This window comes from Malurus melanocephalus, unplaced genomic scaffold (genome assembly GCF_030028575.1).
Source record: "Malurus melanocephalus ecotype Western Australia unplaced genomic scaffold, MMel_1.1 scaffold_176, whole genome shotgun sequence".
Classification (NCBI taxonomy): Eukaryota; Metazoa; Chordata; class Aves; order Passeriformes; family Maluridae; genus Malurus; species Malurus melanocephalus.
Genome location: NW_026623408.1, coordinates 547459 through 553400, shown reverse-complemented (window position 1 = coordinate 553400; position 5942 = coordinate 547459). Strand labels below are relative to the sequence as shown.

Here is a 5942-nt window from a genome sequence, read left to right as displayed (position 1 = left end):
AGAAGGAAAGTGTCCCACTCCACTCCAGGCCTGTCCCCAGGCTCTGGCTCTGARCTGTGAGGGATATGGCGGTGGTGCATTCCCTTCTACTCATCTCCAGGCCTGTGCCCAGGCTCAGGCTCTGAGCTGTGAGGGAWATGGTGGTGCATTCCCCCTCTGTTCCTCTCCAGGCCTGTCCACAGGCTCTGGCTGTGAGGGATGTGGCAGTGCGTTCCCCTGCTCGACAGGTCTGTCTCCATGCTCTAGCTCTGGCTGTGAGGGACGGTGCTGGTGCACTCCCCCTCTGTTCCTCTCCGGGCCTGTCCCCATGCTCTGAGCTGTGAGGGATATGGCGGTGGTGCATTCCCTGCTGTTCCTCTCCAGGCTCTGGCTGTGAGTTGTGAGGGATATGGTGGTGCATTCCCTTCTACTCCTCTCCAGGCTCTGGCTGTGAGTTGTGAGGGATATGGCGGTGCATTCCCTTCTACTCCTCTCCAGGCTCTGGCTGTGAGCTGTGAGGGATATGGTGGTGCATTCCCTTCTACTCCTCTCCAGGCCTGTCCCCAGGTCAGGCTCTGAGCTGTGAGGGATGGTGGTGGTGCATTCCCCTCTGTTCCTCTCCAGGCTCTGGGCTGTGAGGTGTCAGGGATAGCGGTGGTGCATTCCCCTTCTTTCCAGGCCTGTCCCCAGGCTCTGGCTGTGACGGATATTACAGTGCATTCCCCTCCTCTCCAGGCTCTGGCTCTGAGCTGTGAGGGATATGGTGGTGCATTCCCCTCTGTTCCTCTCCAGGCCTATCCCCAGGTCAGGCTCTGATCTGTGAGGGATGTGATGGTGCATTCCCCTCTGTTCCTCTCCATGCTCTGAGCTGTGAGGGATATGGTGGTGGTGCATTCCCCTCTGTTCCTCTCCAGCCGCGGTGTGCTCTGAGGAATGCTCATTAGGCCTCGGCCTTGGCACATCACCTGGGTTCAGCTCTGTCCTGAGCTTATCAGAATCTCCTAACAAGCTCCTGGTTTTCTCATGACCAGCCTTGGAAAGCATTCCTCTGGCCCCAATGGCGTAGCATTCCTGCTCTCACACTTTCAAAGAAAGTGCCAACTCAGAGTGTGGCCAGGATGAAACATTGTTCTGACTGAAGCCTACTCCCTTGCACCCCTATAAACAACATTCCAAAATGGGCCCCTTTGATCCTGGGTCACCGTGGGCTGTGACCAGCATCTCCCTCTGAGTGGGATGGCTCTCACAGCCAGCAAATCCTCAGGTTTGCTGCACCTGGAAGATCACTGAACAACCACGTATCCTGGGCCAACACTTCACTGCTCAAGGACCAAGTCTTCGCCCATCGGGAGGTGCAAAAGCATGTCAAGTGAAGATTTCACTGACCTCTGATGGAGATTTTTCCACGGTACCTTCTGCGTGCATGCCCTTGGGGCATATGCTATAGCAAATCTGCAAGTTAGGTTAAGTTCTAGTTAGAATTTARGCTAATGCTGTTAAGTGTTATTTCTCTGTTAGATTGTTCAGGTTAAGGTATAAGTTAAATTAAGGTATAAGTTAATTTAAAGTACTAGTAAGCGTTATTAAGCTTTAGGCTGCATTCCTTTTCATCCTTGTCTATGCTGTCTTTACACACATACACTCATACACACATRCACACACACATAGGTAGTTTTCAATTCATTTCTGTTTTGATTGCCTAGATTTTGCTTGATTGTGATGTTGCTTGCCTTCCCTTGTTGTGCCTTAGCTGTCCTTTGTAAGTAGAGTGAATCTCCCAGCGAATACGTTGTGCTTTGTAGTTTAATATTAAATCTGACTCTCACTCATGCCTTGTCAGTTTTTCAGAGATCTCAAGAACACTCATTCGGGACAGAGACCAAGATTTTTCCACACCCAGAAATGCTTGACGAACTTGGTATTTTTTTTTTTTTTTTTGTCTTTTCTCTTTTTTTTTTTTTTTTTTTTTTTTTTTTTTTTTTTTTTGTCTTTTTTTATTCCTGGACAAATGTCTGCTCCTGACAGGAAACATGACTGGATTGAGTATAAAACGCTGGCGCTGTGTGCGCAGCCCCGCCGGCTCCGTGCCTGTGCCATGGGGAGGGGGTAGCCAGCCCCACGCAGGGACCCCGGGGCTCTGTGGCGGCTGCAGCCCACCCGCGGCGCCCGGGGCTGCTCCTGGGCAGCCTGGACGGGGSCGGCAGGGAAGGAAGGGACAGACAGGGCACCGGCACCGCAGGATGGGGGTCCCCGGCGCCCCCGCAGCCGTGCCCGTGGGTGCCTGCGTGACTGAGAGGTGCGGAACGGCCCGTGGGGAGGGRACACCGTGCCCCTGCCTGGGCACACGGAGAGGCCGCCCCGCGCTCCTTCCCCTTCTCGATTTGCCCCTCCAAGCCCGGCTTCTCCCCGCGGGCATCAGCGGAGCGCCAGGCACGGGGCCCTGCGGGAGGGCAGGGCCGGGGGGCTGCGCTCCCCTTGGGCTGGGGGGAAGGGAGAGGGAAATCGAGACGAAGCAACAGCCTCCAGCTTTTCCCTTCCTCTAATCTTGCTTCACTCCCCTTGCTCCCTCTCCCTCCCTCTCCCCTTTCCCCTCCCTCCCTCCCTCTTTCTAATTCCTGCCACTAGCTCGGAGCCTCATTCAGCAGCCGCTGCCGCTGGAGTGTAATAGGCTGAAGATGCTGCCGTGCCCGCTCCGCGGCCACTTGTGAATGGGACTTGCCTCGTCTGCCTCCTCCGCGGGCGGCCAAGGGACGCCGCCAGCCCAGCCGGACCCGCAGGTGAGCGGGGGAGCCGCGGGGAGCCCGGGGAGCCGCGGCCGGAGCGGCGGGGGCAGCGCGGTGCGGGAGCGCTGCGAGCCCCGCAAGGGGAAAGGACGGGCGAAGGGAAGGGAGGCGGAGGGCGGCGGGGGCTGAGCGTCTCGGCAGCTCGCAAAGAGGGGATGCTCGGGGGGCACCCCGAAGTTGGCGGCAGAGGGGCCGGGCAGGTGTGCGGGAGCGGCTCCGAGCGGGGCCGGGCGCGGTGCGGGCGCTGCGGCGGCCGCGGGGCCCCCGGGGCGCGCTCGGCTCTCCGGAGGCAGAAGGAAAACGCTCTGCCAGACGGAGCTTTTTTTTTTTAGATTTTTTTTTTCTTCTCTTCAGTTCTTGCTCGGGGGCGGGGAGGGGGAGGGTGAGCGTTTGGCCGTTTCAAAATGTTCCTTCGGAGAAGCAGATGCCGAAAGCCCCGGACTGAAAATCTTTTACTTGCGCCGTAGCTCCCAGGCACGAAATGGATATGCAGGAATTAGGAGTGCATGAAATGAAGGATACTCTAGCCAGAATGTAAAAGGGAAAGACTTGGATTTATACCCTTTCCCCCCCCGCTCCTTTATTTATTTATTTATTTATTTTGCTGGCTTTCAAACGCATTACTATTCACAAGGTACCAAAATGGTATCTGTCTCTAACACGGGCTAGTCCAAAAAGCATTAGACTCCTGGGTGATGCATGCATAAGCACATCCCCAAGAAAGGTAAAATAGATCAGGCTGCGGGTCCCCATAAATACCATTAAGTTTAGAATAAAAGTGCTTCCTGTGCAGCCCTTCGGGAGCACATATAGCAGTCTGACATCATGATACAAATGCCTTTACCTCCTATAGAAGTCCCCCTTTATTGTCTACTCTTTTAAATATTCATTTGGTGAGGAGAGAACCAGTATATGCTGGGAGAGCTTCTTTGTAGCGCTGCTACAAAGGACAGAGTGGCTGTGTAACACAGTATTTACCTACCCAGATATCTGTGACAAAGGAACCTCTTTAGCAAATGAGGTCACTAATTCAGAAATTGGCCCTTTATGAGGAGAATGCTCATTTCTTTTTCACGTTCCAATTACTAGCAACTCCCTGGGAAAGACTTTCTTCCTGTTGATCTGTGATGGTGATACGATAAGATTTTCACAGACTCCGTGCCTCTCTATTAAGAAATTAAATGTTTTTTTAATTATTTAATAACGGAACTGTTGAATAAAAGAGGCACTAAGAGGCTCAGGAGCAGGGAAGCACGCACTCAGGCGCTGCTGGATGTCCATCTCTTTTCCCCTCCCTTGCTCTTCCCTCTGCCTCAATGTTTCCAAAGTCTGTGTGATTCTCCAGGTAAATACTTGCTTCTCTTTTTCTAACGGATGCCAATGAATAAATTGCCTTTCAGAGTMGAAGTCCCGCAATAATTAATCTGACATCTGCCTCAGTCAGGTCTGTCCGCTGAGGTTTGGGACACAAATCGATGCTTGCGCTCGGTCCTTTGACTGATTTTATAAGCAGAGATATATACACAGGTCCATGGCAGTGGAACTGCAGATGTTGCTCAGGAGCAGCAAATCCATGGCAGAGCTGCACAGTTCGTGTCGCTGGGAGAGGGAGGAAATTGGGAGCAGAAGGTCTGGGTTGAGCTTCATGCCTTAACACACAAGGCATTCTTTTAGCACATTTCTGAGTCTAGAAAAGTCTGTGCTCTAGAAAACAGAAGTTCCTGGCTGTAGTTCAAAAGCAGCTCTCCTGCCTCTTGCAAAAGAACAAAATAAAGTTACAGAACTAAGAACGAGATCTTCAGTAAAAGAATTGGAAATCCTTTAGGAAAATTTTACCTAAAGGACATCTTTCTTTGGCAGGCTCTTGTTCTTAGGCCCTGGAATAGGATTTTTTTTTTTTTTTCACCTCAGCCTTGCACATTAGAGAACGAGCATGGACAGAGAATGCTATTTATAGGCTTCTCTACATCAGCTTTAACTTTGCTACAATTATAAGTGTCGCCTGTCCAAAAAAATCAGTAGGAACTAGATTAGTTCATTAGCAGAAATGCTACTACAATAGGACATGCCAAGGGATGAGATAAGTCATTGCGATTTATCAGCAGCAGTTTCAGAGGAAAATATGGATAGAAATGGTTGATTGAGAGATAGGACAGCTAAATTAATTTTTCTTCTGCATAACAATATGGGAAAACTGCAAAGATTGGAGTGATTTCTGTAATTTATCTGATAAAAYGCTTTAAAGTATATCATGTGATTTCAGCTTCAATTAATATGCTATTCTGACAACATCTGACATRTTTAATTTAGTGTAAGGAACATATGTGAAGTTCAGAGTTACAGTAGACTGAGACTAACATTTTTATTTTCTCCAACTGCTGTAGCATAACAGCATAACTTRACAAACAAACCTTTTAGTGCTGAGAATTCCACAATAGAAGCTATTTCTAACCTAGACATCATAGAAATTTCAAATCACCTCAAACTTAAAACTAGCATCTCTTCTTGGTGAACCCCYTGGATGAATTTTGAATCCATTTTGTGAGCTGGATGTTTAGCGAARTATCTTCAGTGTGTGAGAAGCAGATGCCTCATCTGGAATCAATTAATTTGAAACAGTTTAGCAACATACTTCCTGGACTTTTAGTGTGTGTGTGTCTGACTTCTTCTACCAGCTATTTGAACTAAAATCTGTGTATAATTTCCTATACCATACCTTTTTTTATGTTTGTGATGGCACTTCAGYTTTCATTGTTTCTTTGTTGGGGCCATCCCAAGGCTTGGGCACAGAAGTGACGAGATTGCCATTGATTTGAATGGAGATTTGGCAGGGCGCTTTGTCTTGGCGAATTCAGAGGACTTTATGGTCATTTTATGTCATCTATATATTTTTATGTTAGGTGTGTTATCTCTTATCGGTCACAGAGCACTGTAGTTACCTGGTTTGATGTTTGTGGACACAGAGGAAAACTCATTTAAGAGGAAATATATCTGTCCTGTGTTGTGTTTTGGCGCTGAGGACTCTCAGGCTGTGAGCTAACCCACCCGTTTGAGTGCGTGTTCCCCCCGTGCCGCTGCTCCCGCTTGGAGCGAGGGCTGGGACGCCTTTGGCTCCTTCCTCCGAGGGGAGCGGGGCTGGGCGGCCGGGCTGCAGTGCGGCGGCCGGGCACCAGAGGGCAC

The 5942-nt window shown here is 50.2% G+C and overlaps 1 protein-coding gene across 1 annotated transcript in view; it reads left to right on the top strand.

The window, feature by feature from the left end:
• The first annotated feature begins 2531 nt into the window (after positions 1–2531).
• CDH11 (cadherin 11) overlaps positions 2532–5942 on the top strand; it is an 86045-nt gene continuing 82634 nt past the window's right edge. The window contains exon 1 of the mRNA XM_057372658.1: positions 2532–2756. The gene's annotated coding sequence lies outside the window, so the exon portion shown is untranslated. The remainder of the gene's footprint in view (positions 2757–5942) is intronic.